An 18,619-nucleotide genomic window follows, 5' to 3' on the forward strand; every position below is an offset into this window, starting at 1 on the left:
TGTTGGGATCCAGCATGCACTTCCATTGCCGGAGGTGCCTGCCGGATCCGGAAAAACGCAAGTGTACTGAAAGCATTTGAAGACGGAGCCGTCTTCCAAATGCTTTCAGTGTTACTATGGCACCCAGGACGCTATTAAAGTCCTGGTTGCCATAGTAGGAGTGGGGAGCGGGGGAGCGGTATACTTACAGTCCGTGCGGCTCCCCGGGCACTCCAGAATGACGTCAGAGCGCCCCATGCGCATGGATGACGTGATCCATGTGATCACGTGATCCATGTGATCACGTGATCCATGCGCTTGGGGCGCCCTGACGTCACTCTGGAGCGCCCGGGGAGTACACTGCTCCCCCGCTCCCCACTGCACTTACCATGGCTGCCAGGACTTTAGCGTCCCGGCAGCCATGGTAACCATTCAGAAAAAGCTAAATGTCGGCTCCGGCAATGCGCCGAAACGACGTTTAGCTTAAGCCCGGATCCGGATCAATGCTTTCCAATGGGCATTAATTCCGGATCCGGCCTTGCGGCAAGTGTTCCGGATTTTTGGCCGGAGCAAAAAGCGCAGCATGCTGCGGTATTTTCTCCGGCCAACAAACGTTCCGTACCGGAACTGAAGACATCCTGATGCATCCTGAACGGATTTCTCTCCATTCAGAATGCATTAGGATAATCCTGATCAGGATTCTTCCGGCATAGAGCCCCGACGACGGAACTCTATGCCGGAAGACAATAACGCAGGTGTGAAAGAGCCCTAACTTGAAGCATCCCCATCTGTTAGAATATACTGTCGGATCTGAGTTTTCACGATAGTGAAAACTCAGATCTGAAAAAGCTGTTATACAGACGGATCCGCACTGAACGGATACCATCGTTTGCATTATAGGTGCGGATCCGTCTGTGCAGATACCAGACTGATTCGCACCTAGCGCAGGTGTGAAAGTAGCCTAAAATAGGGACTCCTGACTTTACATTGAAAGTCAATGGGGGACGGATCCGTTTACAATTGCACCAATATTGTGTCAATGTAAACGGATCCGTCCCCATTGACTTACATTGTAAGTCAGGACGGATCCGTTCGGCTCCGCACCGCCAGGCAGACACCAAAACGCGCCAGCAGTCTCAGCACCACGTGGCACTGCCAGTCGTCTCAGCCACCAGTCAGCGCCAGCTGTTTCAGCCATCAGCTGCAGTCTCAGCACCACCAGTCAGTGCCAGCAGTTTGTGCCAGCCATCTCAGGCACCAGTCACAGTGCCCACAGTCTCAGCACCACCAGTCAGTCCTAGCAGTCAGTGCCAGCTGTATCAGCCACCAGTCACAGTGCCAGTGGTCTCAGCGCCACCAGTCAGTGCCAGCCATATCAGCCACCAGTCACAGTGACAGCAGTCTCAGCACCACCAGTCAGTGCCAAGCGTATTAGCCACCAGTCACAGTGACAGTGGTTTCAGCACCACCAATTAGTGCCAGCTCTATCAGCCACCAGTCACAGTGCCAGTGGTCTCAGCACCACCAGTCAGTGCCAGCCGTATCAGCCACCAGTTACAGTGACAGCAGTCTCAGCACCACGTGGCACTGCCAGTCGTCTCAGCCACCAGTAAGTGCCAGCCATCTCAGGCACCAGTCACAGTGCCCACAGTCTCAGCACCACCAGTCAGTGCCAGCAGTCAGTGCCAGCGGTATCAGCAACCAGTCACAGTGCCAGTGCTCTCAGCACCACCAGTCAGTGCTAGCCGTATCAGCCACCAGTCACAGTGCCAGTGGTCTCAGCACCACCAGTCAGTGACAGGTGTATCAGTCACCAGTCACAGTGCAAGTATTCTCAGCACTACCAGTCAGTGGCAGTCATATCAGCCACCAGTCACAGTGCCTGCATTCTCAGCCAAAAGTCAGTGCCAGTGACGCATATTACAGCTACATATAAGTCAGTATTACAGTAAGAGAAAATATTATCTATACTAATAAAAGCCCTGTGTACGTGCTCAGGGCTGGTGTACGTGCGTGTGTGCCGATTATAGAAGTGCGCATGCGCAGCGGACGGACACACACACACACAGGCCAATCCAGGTCGCAGAGCCGGGCTCGGGGGCACAGCGGCGGGACAGCAGCGCTCACGGAGGAGGACGCCAGGAGCCGGGCACAGCGGCTTTCAGAGTTATACTCTGCCCGGAGCACACGGGACAGCGCAGCCGTCACAGATCCCGGGGAGCCGTCCACACTGAGAGCTGGCTATCTTACTCATTATGCCGCACTGCGCATGCGCCCGCTTCCCCACACGTGCAGTGCGGCCGGACGCCGCTCCATCGGCACACACTCCACGGACACTACATGTGCAGCATCCTATTGTAATGGCAGCGGGGGGCAGTCACTGTATTGCACCTGCCCCGCTCACTTACTACATAGTGAGGCAGGAGGCCTGGCAGGTGGCCAGGCACTGGTAGCATAACTCACTAAGTGATGCCCCTGCTCCGCCCACTGCATGAATGAAGCAATCGGCACAGGCGCATGACGTAGTGAGTTACGCTGCCAGTGCCTGGCCGCCCGCCCGGCCTCCTGCCTCACCATGTAGTAAGTGAAGAAGTGAAGATCGTTATTATTATTACAGTTATTTAAAGTATTACTACTCTGAGCGGGGCCGGTGCAATACAGTGACTGCACCGGGCCCCGCTGCCATTACATTCACACTAAACAGCGACACTGTTATGGGGGGATCTGTGGATGACACATAGCATAAGATGCTATGTGTCATCCACAGATACCCCCATAACAGTGTCAGCCACAGACCCCAATAAGTGTCACCAACAGACCCCAATAAGTGTCAGCCACAGACTAGCCCCATAACAGTGTCAGCCACAAACCAGACCCATAACAGTGTCATCCACAGATACCCCCATAACAGTGTCAGCCACATATACCCCATAACAGTGTCAGCCACAGACCAGCCCCATAACAGTGTCAGCCACAGCGCCCCTATAAGATTGCCATCCACAGATCCCCCATAACAGTGCCATCCACAGATCCCCCCATAACAGTGCCATCCACAGATCCCCCATCACAGTGCCAGCACTACTGTTCTAGCGCCCGTTATTGTAACGGGCTTAATGTCTAGTATAATATAAATGTCTGATTACACCTCCAGGATTCCCATCTAATGGGAAAATACATGAAAAATTTATGAGAACAGCCACAAGACATAGACATACATGTCTGTTACCAGATGTTTGGGGGCCGCACAGAATGATATCAAGGGCGTCATGTGGCCCACGGGCCGCAGGTTATGCACCCCTGCTCTAATGGGTATACCTGAGAGTGGAGTTGGAGATGCTGAGATGAGATCAAGCAAATGCCAGACATACTGAACAGCAGTATAGAGTTAGACTGAAGTAACTTGGGTTGGTGAAAGAAAATTCCAGCTCCTCCTTTCTACTTTTAAAGGCATTAAGAACTTCATCTATTATTGCATATGCAGAAAAAAATATAAAAAAGTGAGCAGCTTTAGATTCGGTTGCCTGCTTGCTTGACCATATGTTGTGAGTAGGCTATGTTATCAATCTTGGCCTACCAGAAAGAAGCCACTTGACCGTAGTAAACTCTACCCTCGATGTAGTCTAAAGAGGCAGAATAGTAGGCAATATGTGGTTTTAAAAATTATTATAAATGTCTGTCAACCCACAAATTTCAGTGGATCAACTAAGTATGTGATGTGGCCAAACTGTCCTCCACTTTCTTTTACCAGTGGAAATATGTGAGCATGCCTTGGGAGATAAGTGGCTGTCAGAGATTGGCACCCTTGGCCAAATGATGGAAGAGTTGGGAAATATACAGTACCTGTAAATCAATAGAACATATTCATCTGACACATGTGGTGGAAGTGGATGTGTATTGGTGGCTTTTGGTGACAGGAGATAGTTGTCTTGATAGCCTCCAGGTGAATATTACTCTCAAGTGCCACTAGTAACATAGTAACATAGTAACATAGTACATAAGGCCGAAAAAAGACATTTGTCCATCCAGTTCGGCCTGTCATCCTACAAGTTGATCCAGAGGAAGATAAAGACGTTAATACAGAAAAAACATGACTTCAATGGCACAGATGCTTGAAATTGCTAACTCCACACCCAGTGGCTGTTTGACTCACAACAGTGTGAACTCCTTTGTTAATATGTCCCTAATACACTGCCTCATAACACATAATATGGATATGACAAATTTACAAGAACCTCCTTTAGGGTCCATTCACACGTCTGCAAGTGTTTTGCGGTCTGCAAATTGCTTATCCGCAAAACACAGACACCGGCCATGTGCGTTCCGCATTTTGCGGCACTATAATGAAAATGCCTTTTTTTTGTCCGTGTCTGCGGACAAGAATAGGACATGTTTGGAAGTGCGGTTGCGAACAGCACATGGTGTGCTGTCCGAATCTTTTGCAGCCCCATTGAAAATTAATGGGTGCGCACCCATTCCGCAAAATTGCGGAACGGATGTGGACCCATTTTGCGGACGTGTGATTGGACCCCAACATGCTTATTTATATGCATATTTCAATTGATAGTCAGAATATTACTTATGCATTTACTTAGGCCTCAGGATAGGCCATCATCTGTTTGAAGTGGCTGCAGAGGCCCGCTGAATCCTGCAGCCTCTTCCTAGACCAGTGACATCACCTGGGCTGCAGTGGGGCTTGAAAGTTTGTAAACCCTTTGGAATTTTCTATATTTCTGCATAAATTTGACCTAAAACTACATCAGATTTTCACACAAATACTAAAACTAAATAAAGATAACCAAATCAAAGAAATGAATCAAAAATATTAGACTTGCTCATTTATTTATTGAGGACATTGATCCAATACTACGTCTGTGAGTGGTAAAAAACCTTTGCTTTCAGTATCTGGTGTGAGCCCATGTGCAGCAATATCTGCAACTAAACGTTTCAGGTAATTGTTGATTACCGCCTGCACATGAGCTTGGAGGAATTTTAGCCCATTCAGCCATGAAAAAAAACAGCTTCAACTCTTGTTATGTTGGTGGGTTTCCGCTCATGAACTGCTCGCTTCAGGTCCTTCCACAACATTTCTATTGGATTAAAGGGGTTGTTTATCTTCTGGGGGAAGAGTTTTGACAGATCCCCTCTCATAGCTGGACCCGCAGAGGAAAGCATACTTGCCTGCTCCTCTCTGCTGGGTCCTGATTCCTTCGTTCCCCCGCCACAGCTGCAGAGCTTGGGTACCCCATTGTTAACATTTGTTTTGATGCTGCTGGAGCCAATGATTGGCTGCTGCATCTACATGCCCCTTTTACGTGACTGTTGACCTTTGTTATGTGGATGTTGATAGCCTGGGATCCACCGCAGCAGTGGCGGGGGAGTGAAGAAGGCAGTCCTTGAGTAGAAGGGAAAAAGTAAGTATGCTTTGAAGGTCCGGCTAGGATGGGGGCTCTGTCAAAAGACTCCAAAAAGATGAACAACCCCACTATGGTCAGTACTTTGACTTGGCAATTTCAAAACTTCAGTTTTATTCTTATTTAACCACTGTTTGGTAAAATTTACTGGTATAATTCAGAAATTCATTGTTTCATCAACAGCAAGCTATCCTGGCCTAGATGCAGCAAGACGGGCCTAAAATAGGATACTACCACTACTATGTTTCACAGATAGGATGAGGTTTTTATGCCAGAGTTCTATGTGTTCCTTTCTGTAAACATAGTGTTTCTCATTTAAACCAAAAGGTTCTATTTTGTTCTCATTTGGTCTACAAAACATTGTTCAAGTAACGTTATGGCTTATCCAGATGATATTTAGCAAACTGCAGACCGGCAACAATATTCTTTTTGGATAGCAGCAGCTTTCTCCTTGAGATCCTGCCATCCACACCATTGTTGTTCAGTGTCCTTCTGATGGTTCCTTTGTGACCTTGCAGACTATTACAATCCTTGCTCATGGCGTGATCTTTGTTGGTCAAGCACTCCTGAGGAGGGTAATAATGGTCTTGAATTTCCTACATTTGTACACAATCTCTGTGACTGTGGATCGGCGAAGTCCAAACTCTTTTCCAGGCTGATGAGCATCAAAAACTCTTCTGAGTTTCTCAGAAATCTTTTTGGGACTTCCACAAACATGTTGTGAAGATCAGACTTTGATAGATTCCTGTTCTTTAAATAAATAAAATAGGTCACCCACTCACACCTGATTGTTATCCCATTGATTGAAAACACTTGACTCTAATTTCACCTTCACATTCACCTGCTAATACTTAAGGTTTACATACTTTGCCACTCACAAACATGTGATATTGGATCATTTTCCTCAATAGAAATGACCAAGTCTAAAATTTGTGACTCATTTGCTTGATTTGGTTACCTTTATCAACTTTGACAATTGGATGTAGTTTTAGGTCAAATTTATGTAGAAATATAGAAAATTCTGAAGGGTTCACAAACTTTTAAGCACCACTGTACAATGAACGGCAGTGTGTTTGGTATGCTATGAGGAGGTAGCAGCGCTCACTAGAACAGGACAACCTCTTCAAACAGCTAATAGATATAGCTAACTTATCCTGAGGAGAGGTTATCAAGATAGAAGTCCCAGAAAACACCTTTAATGTTATATTTCAAAACTTATCATGCATTTACATGATTATTACACTGGTTGGTTTATATAAAATAAAAATAAACATATAAGATGGCAAGCAAAGGTGTAACAAATACTTCTCTTTTTTAGGCATAATCGTAGCTCAGGTCAGAGGGAGGCACTTGTAGCTATTCTCGTGGCATATGCCAATCTGCCCTTTCCCTTTCTCTGACGCTCCCTGATCAACCTGGTCTCATGAAGACAATCCCTGTCCATATGAACATCAAAGAGGGTGGTCACCAATTTGGACTGGCCCACAGGGGAGCAGTTAACTCACCCAGTGGCCCCATGAGCAGGATTGGCCCCTAGTCCCCTAAAATCTACATAAGGGGCACATGGCACAGTAGTCTGACTGCAGTACATATAGATAGGCAGTGAATGGCATCTCAAAAAACCTATGTTCATCTAAAAAAACAGAGTAGATAATTTAATCAGTTGGAGGAGATGACTTCTATATAAGGAGTCAGGCTAGCCTATAGTCTCTTTCCCCAGGGACCTGCTTTCTCGAAGTAATCATCTTGTAGTGTCTTGCTGCTGCAATTAGAGTCCTATCTATGAGGTAGTACAGAAACTCTCACTGTACTAGTGACTCCAATTTTGCCATCCTTGTACTGCATGCAGGGGCATAGCTATAGGGGGTGGAGAGGTAGTTATACCTCTGGCTGGAGGGAATGGGTCAGGTCTAGAATTTGGCATGGGGGGGGGGGGGGGGTTAGCACGAAGGCTATGTGCTTCCCTGCCCCTGGCCACAAAGCACTGAGGGAAGGGGGGCCCAAGCTAAACTATTGCACCAGGGCCCATGAGCCTTTAGCTATGCCCCTGACTACATGGACAGCCATTCAACTGAATATCCACAATATAATACTTGCATCTGTATCCACAGTATGTCTGATCTTTCCCTTTCATTTCATGTGTTGCGGGGTGGCAGTAGTAGATTGCCATGGGTCTACTGCAGCCCTGTCCTCCTGCTCTGTTGTTATGCTTGCCTTACCATCTTGATATTTGAAACATACATAAAATTGACCTTCCTAGCTTTTACATCTCTGACTCAGTGATAAGTATACATAACATGAAATCTGCTTAATCTTTTTAAAACATGCTTTCTTTGTCTTCCTGTCTTCTTATTTTCTGTCCAGTGATTGCAGAGTTCGACATGAATCAAACCAGATGGTATTTACATAGTGTTAAAATGCCTGAGTAGATTGAAAATTATACAAAACAACAAAGGGCTGGCTTTTCTATAACTTTTCCTATGGCTCACAGTCAATTCTGATTCAAAATTGTTAAACGGATTGGTAGGAATGTATTCAGAATATTTGCCATCTGTGTTATAATTAGTTTAGATGAAAAGGTGGCAATGAGACAATCTATGGTATGTTTAAAGGTTGACCATCCATAAAGTAATACTCTGGGCAAAAGTGATGCATTGTGTTACACTTAGTGCAGGGACTCAACGCAAAGAACACAAAAAATACAGTCCCTGTGTCATGCATCCCACAGGGCCCTGTACTAGGCATTAAGCAGTTTATTAGTTTTCCCCGAAAAATAAAAAAACGCCAATTTCAAGGCAAAACATGAACAATGTTGTGTAATATTGTGTCCTTCACATACACTCCTCACAAAAAGTTAGGGATATTTGGCTTTCAGGTAAAATTTATAGAAAACGTAAAAAGTTCACACTACAGTGATATTATATCATGAAAGTAGGGCATTTAAGTAGAAGCAGCAATGGTGATTTCCTCATCTCAAACAATAGCCAACAACAGTGGTGGGTATACCCCCACAAAAAATGTCAATGCCTCAACTTGTCGTGTGGCCTTGAGCATCAATTACAGCTTGATACGACATCTCATGCTGTTCACAAGTCAACTTATTGTCTGCTGAGGCATGGCATCCCACTCTTAAACGGTGGCCCTCAGGTCATTGAGGTTCTGGGCTACAGAGTTACAAGCCTCTACATGGTGACTCAGCTGATCCCATAGGTTTTCAATGGGATTCAGGTCTGGAGAAAGTGCAGGCCACTCCATTTTAGGTACCCCAGTCTCCAGCAGCCGTTCCCTAATGATGCAACCTCGATAAGCTGGCGCATTGTCGTCCATGAAGATAACATTAGGCCTGTGTTGTACATGCAGACGCACAATGACTGGATTAATGATGTTATTCAAGTAGTATGGGGTTGTCATTGTACCATTCACAAAGTGTAGGGCAGTTCTGTATTGACTAGACACACTTGCCCACACTGTAACACTACCACCACCATAGGCTCATCTGGTGACAACAGTGGCTGATGCACAGCACTCTCCTTGACATCTCCAACATCCTTGGCAGTCATCATTTCTGCTCAGAGTGAATCGACTTTTAGCAGTGAACAGCACTGAGGCCCACTGGTTCCTCATCCAGCATAGTTGCTCTCTGGCCCATGCAAGACAATGACGCCTGTGCCTGGTGGTGTGGTCAGGTACCCTTGCAGGTCATCTAACACGCAGACCACGCTGATGTAAACAGTTTCAAATCGTCTGATTGACACTTGGGTGCCTCTCATCTCCCTTAAATGTGCCTGGAATTGTGTGGCATTCATCATCTGGTTCCAAGTGGCATTGTTCACAATGAAGCGATCATCAGTGTGGGATGTGGCCAAAGGACGTCCACTTTTATGCTTTTCTGTGACTCTTCCAGTCTCTCTGTATCTCTGTTGCAACCTGCTGTGACACTCTAAGCTCAGTGGCCACTTCCATCAGAGAACAGCTTGAAGCCTCGCAATGGCAAGGTACTATTGATCAATTGTTAGGTGGTCTCATGATGTCAAAATGTGAACAGCATGATGAGGAGGACTGTTTATATAGCAATTCTAATTGAACCAGGAAATTTATTAGGCCATTCATGAATCAAACATCTGATGTGAATTTTGTCGTTAAGCTCTTTGTTAGAGAACAGCAAGTTGTGCAAGAAGTACTGAAACATTGCACAGCTGGACATGTGCATTCAAACGTTTAGAGAAGGTCACATTAAGTTCACCTGGAAAGGTTAGAGTGCATTTTAGGTTCATCATGAAATTTCACCCACAAACCAAATATCCCTAACTTTTTGTGAGCAGTGTATAAGTTATGAGGAACATTTATCAATTCTGCTATGTCAGTTTTGTGGCGTGAAAATGTCGCAAATGATGCCTGTGTGCAACATTTGTGGCATATTTTTGTGACATTTGGTGAACCTTATTACTTTCAGAAGTGGAGTAAAAAGTTGCTCAGGATTATAGATTAGAACACTTTTGTGTCTCGTTTATGATGTGCAACATTTTAAAAAGTTGCATCGCCACTTCAGGCAAAACCCTGATGTATTTATAAAGACATAGGTGTACTCTACATTGCACTTGCGCCAAATATATTTTTACTGTGCACCATTTCATGAATTTGGCATAACCTCACAAAAGCAAAGACAGATTTAAAACTGAACCCAACCAGTTGGTCAGGAAAGATGACATGCATACCCGAACATTGCCTAACACATCTGAATTGCTTTGCTTGGCATTGTGGTTACAGTACATTTATTTGATTGGTACATAGGCCAGGAGTTGAATCCCCGCCAATCAAATATTTATGGCCTATTCTAAAGTTAGGCTATCAATATGAAAGTCCCAGAAAACTATATTATTTGAAAGAAAACAGAAGTAAACCATGTAGTTTCTTATTACGATAATTAGTAGACATGTAAGAGAGTTGAAAATAACTGCACCCCTGTTACTAGGAAATGCATCCTTACACTTATGACTGTTTATAATGTTCTGGTGTATGGATAATTTTAACCCTATTATGGCTGCATTACCACCTAAGCTGAACTGTTAAGTGGTTGTTTACTGGGAAAATTCCATTAATATGATGATTACTATGTGACATTATCTTTATTGCAATTGTTTCGCCATGATGTATAAGGTGTATCCCGATAACGGTGATCTCACAGGTGTCAAGCACTATTTAGATGTGTCTATGTAAGCCACAATCAAGATGTCGATGGGCACTGCAGCTATGTAAGAGGTAAAGAGATGCTGAGAAAGAACCAGCGACATACTGCATGGTGGTAGCTAGCTAGTGGAGGTGAGTGGCACGGGCACTCTGCCTCGGGGTCTAGAGAGGGTGAGAGAAGCATTAACACTCACAGCAGATAAGAGTAACCTGGGGTAGGTAACATGCATTTCCTAGTGCCTGCATCCTTCAGTGTCAGTAGATCTATGAGCAGTCAGGTCAGCAGGAACAAACCAGCTAGATGGCCACAAGCTGCAAAACTCTTGTATAGAAACATAGAAACATAGAGTATGCAGAGTACACCATGTGGAGAGCTGGATGAAAAGTCTGAAACTTGTTGCCAGAGAAGAAAGCAAGTCTGTTTGAGAGAATAAGGTTGCCACTGATTAGTTATATCCGTTCAGTAGCATGGTATCATACAGGATTCGATACAGTACAATGAAAGTGACCATACTTGAGATACAATTTTTATTATTTCTAATACATTTGCAATAGTAAATCTGCCCCAATGTCTATATGTCACATTCATTTAAAGCCCAGTACAGCAAATTACATACAACACCAGACGAGACTCAGGAGGTCCCCAAACCAACTCTCTGTACAGGATACCATCCTGATTCTAACAAAGTATAACAATGCTTACAAAAATTATGGTGCTAATACTACGCTTATTTATAAAAGCGAGATGCTTGGACAATGCATTTTGTACAAAACCATCTAAGCCCGTCTGCCGAACGTCAAGGCGATCTCTGTTAGACGGGTCCTAACACTAAATACTACCTGTTATGCGCCATAATGACCGCCATAAAATTCAGGGAGTGTTGGACCCCCATGCAGGTTGGATCCACTCTGCCTTTTTCCATTTTTTGTGCCAAAATGGCCTCCATTACAAGGGATGCAGGTACCAACATGCATGCTGAGCCCACTCTATACCCTTCCTGGGTATACCATACCATAATTTTTGTAAGCATTGTTGTACTTTGTCTGATTTGCAGAGTGCTGCTGCATTGTCTCATTTTTTTCCTCTAGGTCTTTGCCATGGCAGCGTGCACCTGCGCACTGGGAGGTGCTGACTAACCCCCTTTTTTTGCAGATCCTGATTCTAATACACAGTGGCTTGTTCCCCAGCAATATCCGTCATTCACTCCGAAACGTTTCCTTGAGACAAACACTAGGCGCTTTTCTCCTGGGTGGCACCCTGGCACCCTAAAATGAAGGGCTGCGTTTGCTATAGGTTCCCGTCTGTTCTACGTATGGTACGGACCTGCCATGATTGTATTGAATGCCCAGAGGCACTGTGTATAAGAAAAAATAAAGATTTTACATGAAGTAATATGCCCTCCATGGGATGAGTGAATGTTGTTCACATAAAGGAGACAGATGTCTTTTCATTTTCACAGTCATTCACTGAAAATCATATTTTTTGCCTTGTTTGTCTCATTTATGACCCAACCCATATTCCAGAAGCTAAGCATGAATGCACATAGAGAAAAAGAATCTCACCTTAAATAACAGTTAGACACAGGATTGCAAAACCCCCGGGAGAGTATTTCTGTAAACATATCCTATTGCGGCTCCACCCGGCTTACCACGGAGTCAGAAACACAAGATTCACTATGTTCTTTACAGCCTGAACTTAGAAATGACTGTTAGAGGTGTGCGTGGAGTCCAAGCTGAAAAAAAGAGTTTTTCATTCTAAAAATAACTCATGGCACTTGTCCCGGTTTTAATGATCTCATTTTCTCGATTCTTTAAATCATTAAAATATAAAACCTTGTGCTGACACCAGTTTTTGTCACAAAATCTAGACGTTTCTAGAAACAGCAGAGATTGCACAACCTGGGAGTAAAATATAGCGCCATTTCATAACTTCTTGAATTTACTGGGAAGGTGGACTTGGCACACATTTTATTCAAAATATTAGGATGGAAATTATCACTGGTGGAGTTGGTGGAAATTCTGCATTGTGATTCGTATGGTAGATATCATCGAAACTCAAGGGATGGCGACATGGGTGGTGCTACCAGAAGCCACCTGGGAATCTGTGCATAAAAGAAGTCTATTTGCAGGTTAGGTAGCTATGTCACATTATGTGCTGACACAACCCAACAGAAGGAGTTATTCCATGTACATACTCTTGGATGTCTTACCACAACTTCTCCAGGTAGTCATTCCCTACAATATATCCCATTATAAGATGTATGGAAGAGATTACAGAGACATATTTGCATTACTCTAGGTCTATTTCATATCAATCAATAAAAGGTGCAGATTTGAGAAAATTATAGTATGGTGATTTATTGTAATGGGAAGTCCTTAAAGGGGTTTTAATAGATTATAATATTGAAGGCCTATCCTCAATATCTAATGGGGCTGGGTCCAGCAACCTGCATTTGCGCTAATCAGCTGTTTCTTAGTAGCTCCACCTCCAGCAGTTGGTGCAAAAACTACACAGCTCCGTCCGTTGTGCAGTGGACAGAAATAGTGAACACTGTGTTTGTCCCATTCACCTCAATGGACGGAGTTGTGCAGTTATGGCGCTGGAGCTACAAGGCAACAGCTAATAGGCTGAGGTAGGGGTGTTGGATCTTTTCCCCTCCCCTAATCAGATATCAATGGTCTTTCCTGAGAATATGGTATCAATATTAATATCCTGGAAAACCCCTTTAAAAACTGTAACTGAAAATATGAGCATAATTCTTTTAATGTATGTGGGAATTTAGATATGTAGAAGATCCCTTTATTCTGTCTACCCTAATGATAAATTGGAGAAATACATCTCCACAGTAGAGATATATATCGGTCACACTGTATATTGCCGGCAGGTGTGCTACATTGATGGCTGGAATGCCGGTGTCCTGTTGCTTAGTAATGGGCTGGGCTATATGAGCTGAAGCAGAGGCCATTCAGGGGGGAATAGGATCAGGCATTATGTCGTCACAGGTCATGTGATGGATGTCCCACGTAACTTAGGGAGTGCCCTATTTAAACAGGCAAATGCTGGCCACAGTTGCCTTTGATTTAGGTGTTTATTCATATACTCTATTATATTGTGCTTTGACTTCCTGGACCTTGGCGGGTTCTGTATATTACCTCTCTTGCTGACTATTTGGACCTGATGTGACTTCCTGATTTGACTTCTTGGCTTGGTACATTTTTGCATTTAGGTTTCTGATTTGGCTTTAGATCTGAGACTCCTAGTATTGACTTCAACTTGTATGACTCTGCTGTTCTGGTTCTAACCCATCCCGTCAGTATCTGCTCCTTGTTGATCCTTGGCATAGGTCAGCAGTATCAGATCTAAAGGGGATCTGACACCTGGCACCCCCACGATCAGCTGCGATTAGTGCTGGAACTTGCGCAATGTATGGAGCCAAAAGCAGACAGCTCCATACACTGTGTAGTGGCCATGCCAAGTTACTGCAGTCCAGCCCCAGATTCTGCTTCTGGTGCTGTACACTGTGTTAGTTCTAGTGTTGGCAGCTGCTGCTACCAGCTGATCATTGGAGGTGCCAGCTAATGGACCCCATTGATCTGTTATTAATGACCTATCCTATAGATACATGAAAGTCCTGGAAAACTCCTTTAAGACAATTTTTACCCTCATTGGCTGCCTTAATCTGCCACAGGAGTCTTTTTATAATACAGAAAATCCCCTCTAAAAGACCACCATCCAGACTAGAATACCTTTTACCCCATGTATACTGAAACTTTTTTTGAGACCACCCCTTTAGAAGACCACTTTATTACAGAATTGATAATAATGCAGTGACAAAAAATTCCTCTAAATTAGAGATAGACTTGAATAAAAATAATACTGCAACAAATGGTGTGTAAATAAAAAAACAACTTGTGTTTTACGTCCTATGGTTGTTCTGATATGTTTGTTTCCCTCGAGGAAAATATGTAAACTTATAAATCATAAATTCTAACTCCTCCATATGACATCAGAAGACTATTGTTCATAAACATCTTTCACAGTGATGTGTCGAATGAAGTGTAGAGTTTTTGACATGTTGATAATTGTACTGTACTGTGTGAAGGATTCCAGAGTATCTTACTGTGAAAAAGCAAGACCTGGCGGTCAAAAGTCAGGTTTCAGGCCCCTCCTCTTCGAGACAGCCTTGTATCACAAGAACAATGCCGAGGGCTACAGTTTCAGCACTGATTAAAGGTGCCAGTCTCTGTTTGTGTCACATACTGTATTCTTAGAAGTTACAATTTTTTTTAAGTATGTACCATTGTGGAACGTTGTGTACTTACACACAAAACACTAAGAACTCCTTCACATTGGACAGAACATATGTATTTTCTCTATATATGAACCAGGGGAATGGCAATTATAAATTTACTTCCATCGACTGTAATTGTGGGATTAAGGCATTGTTCACTTTTCTGTTCCAGTCGCAGCACCAACCTATGGATCTTTTATAAAATCGTACACCAGGTTCCACCGCAGTGTCCGTCATTTGGCAAGATACAGGACTACGACGGCAGCAAAATGAATCTTTGCACCCCTTTGGTGAAGGAAAGCAGAATTACAATTTCATCATATTTGTTTGTACGGGTTGGAGCTCTATTATTCCAATCCAGAACTTCAAAAAATCACCTGCTTCCCTACAAACAGTCATAGTATTAAAGTGGTGCATTGCCCTATTATATCACACAGACAATTTTTTTATTGGAATCATTTTGAAACAAATGCTCCTGTGTCTAGATAATACTATGACATAATTGTTTTTATGGTTCAAGTAGTAGTGGTCCAGAGTAGTGGCAGTCGACCCTGAAATCCACAGTTTGATTGGGGAGGACAAACGAAGATGCTGAGTCTAAAGGATTCCCTGGTTTCACTCATTAACATTTGTACAGGAATCTGGACTTCATGGCAGGGAATCTCCAGGTTACAACTCTAGAGTAGTCTAGAACTGTTGACTGCGGCCCTGAGACAGTAGTTACTGTAGGTCAGGAACTAAGCCAGGGTTCATAAACAGGAAGGAAGGATTCATCAAGCCTAGGAATAATCTAGAAGTGTAGTAATGGGTAAGCCAGATGTCAGGACCACAGAAAAACAACGGTGCAGAGTCCAAATGGCCTAGGCGAAAATCAGGTTAGGAACAGTGTTGAGTTGAAGACAATATCAGTATAGTATAATATACACTGCTCAAAAAAATAAAGGGAACACAAAAATAACACATCCTAGATCTGAGTTAATTAAATATTCTTCTGAAATACTTTGTTCTTTACATAGTTGAATGTGCTGACCACAAAATCACACAAAAATTAAAAGATGGAAATCAAATTTTTCAACCCATGGAGGTCTGGATTTGGAGTCACACTCAAAATTAAAGTGGAAAAACACACTACAGGCTGATTCAACTTTGATGCAATGTCCTTAAAACAAGTCAAAATGAGGCTCAGTAGTGTGTGTGGCCTCCACGTGCCTGTATGACCTCCCTACAACGCCTGTGCATGCTCCTGATGAGGTGGCGGATGGTCTCCTGAGGGATCTCCTCCCAGACCTAGACTAAAGCATCTGCCAACTCCTGGACAGTCTGTGGTGCAACGTGACGTTGGTGGATAGAGCGAGACATGATGTCCCAGATGTGCTCAATTGGATCCAGGTCTGGGGAACGGGCGGGCCAGTCCATAGCATCAATGCCTTCATCTTGCAGGAACTGCTGACACACTCCAGCCACATGAGGTCTAGCATTGTCTTGCATTAGGAGGAACCCAGGGCCAACCGCACCAGCATATGGTCTCACAAAGGGTCTGAGGATCTCATCTCGGTACCTAATGGCAGTCAGGCTACCTCTGGCGAGCACATGGAGGGCTGTGCGGCCCTCCAAAGAAATGCCACCCCACACCATTACTGACCCAATGCCAAACCGGTCATGCTGGAGGATGTTGCAGGCAGCAGAACATTCTCCACGGTGTCTCCAGACTGTCACGTCTGTCACATGTGCTCAGTGTGAACCTGCTTTCATCTGTGAAGAGCACAGGGCGCCAGTGGCGAATTTGCCAATCTTGGTGTTCTCTGGCAAATGCCAAACGTCCTGCACGGTGTTGGGCTGTAAGCCCAACCCCCACCTGTGGACGTTGGGCCCTCATATCACCCTCATGGAGTCTGTTTCTGACCGTTTGAGCAGACACATGCACATTTGTGGCCTGCTGGAGGTCATTTTGCAGGGCTCTGGCAGTGCTCCTCCTGTTCCTCCTTGCACAAAGGTGGAGGTAGCGGTCCTGCTGCTGGGTTGTTGCCCTCCTATGGCCTCCTCCACATCTCCTGATGTACTGGTCTGTCTCCTGGTAGCGCCTCCATGCTCTGGACACTACGCTGACAGACACAGCAAACCTTCTTGCCACAGCTCGCATTGATGTGCCATCCTGGATAAGCTGCACTACCTGAGCCACTTATGTGGGTTGTAGACTCCGTCTCATGCTACCACTAGGGTGAAAGCACCGCCAGCATTCAAAAGTGACCAAAACATCAGCCAGGAAGCATAGGAACTGAGAAGTGGTCTGTGTTCACCACCTGCAGAACCACTCCTTTATTGGGGGTGTCTTGCTAATTGCCTATAATTTCCACCTGTTGTCTATCCCATTTGCACAACAGCATGTGAAATTGATTGTCACTCAGTGTTGCTCCCTAAGTGGACAGTTTGATTTCACAGAAGTGTGATTGACTTGGAGTTACATTGTGTTGTTTAAGTGCTCCCTTTATTTTTTTGAGCAGTGTACAATAGCAATCGAACAGGAACGGTCTGCACCTTGATATCCAGGCAATGATTTTGATGCCAAGCTAGGTTTTAATAGCCAGTCTCAATGACATTATAGTACCCAACCAGGGGAAGTATCATGTGGTATAACAGAATTAAGTGTCAGCACAGCTGGGTACAATAGAGAGAGAACTATACAGGAACCTGTAGAGGAATGAAACACTTGTTATGGCATCCCCTGGTGTAATATATTTATGTGACAAATCTACTAGAGGGAGCTCATTGAAGATTGATTTATACAGTTCACACTGAATCCCATAAAAATATGTACAGCTGTGGCCAAAGGTTTTGAGACTGACAAAAATTTTGGTTTTCACAAAGTTTGCTGCTTCAGTTTTTTGGGGGCAATATGTATTAACTCTAGATTGTTATGAAGAGTGATCAGATGAATTGCAAATAATTGCAAAGTCATTCCTTGCCATGAAAATTAACTTAATAAAATAAAACATTCTATGGCATTTCAGCCCTGCCACAAAATGACCTACTAACATCATTTCAGTGGTCTTCTCATTAGCTCAGGAGAAAGTGTTAACAAGGACAAGACAGCTGATATCACTCATACTGATTGAATTAGAAGAGCAGACTGGTTGCATTAAATGGGAAGTGGGGTGCTTAAAATCACTGTTTTCCTCTGTTTACTATGGTTACCTCCAAGGAAACATATGTCAAGCTCGTGAGTGGAAGGAAAACACCACACCGAGCATAGGAAAGAAAGGGGATACCGGAATAAGGCCTGGAAACTAGGAAAGGAAGATGGACACCTCCTAGAGAAAACTCTAACTCCAGCTTGACAGACTACCAGTATAAACAGGCCCCAAAGGGAGGCAAGTTCATACACCGGATACCTAGAATCCTATCTGCAGCACGCCAGACCTGCAGGGTATTGCGAAGTGAGGTCACGGTTATGGGCAATCGAGGGTTGCTCACTATTTGAAGGAGAACCCTGGGCAGGCATGCGGCAGTGAATGAGTGGTAGACAAAAGTTCCTCTGGGGCACACTCTGTATGTAGAGACCTGGCCTGATGTTGTGTGAGGTGCCCTGGATGTTGCAGGTGTTTAAAGTGCCTGAAGCAAGGTCCCTTTTAGGATTCGTGACGCCAGTGCCTGTAACGGTGGCACACCGGTTTCAGCAGCAATAAGTGAGGTACACAGGTGGTATAGTGAACCAAACGTTGCTTTACTTAAAACAGTCCAACTTTATACATC

Source organism: Bufo bufo, chromosome 2 (genome assembly GCF_905171765.1).
Source record: "Bufo bufo chromosome 2, aBufBuf1.1, whole genome shotgun sequence".
NCBI classification, from domain to species: Eukaryota; Metazoa; Chordata; class Amphibia; order Anura; family Bufonidae; genus Bufo; species Bufo bufo.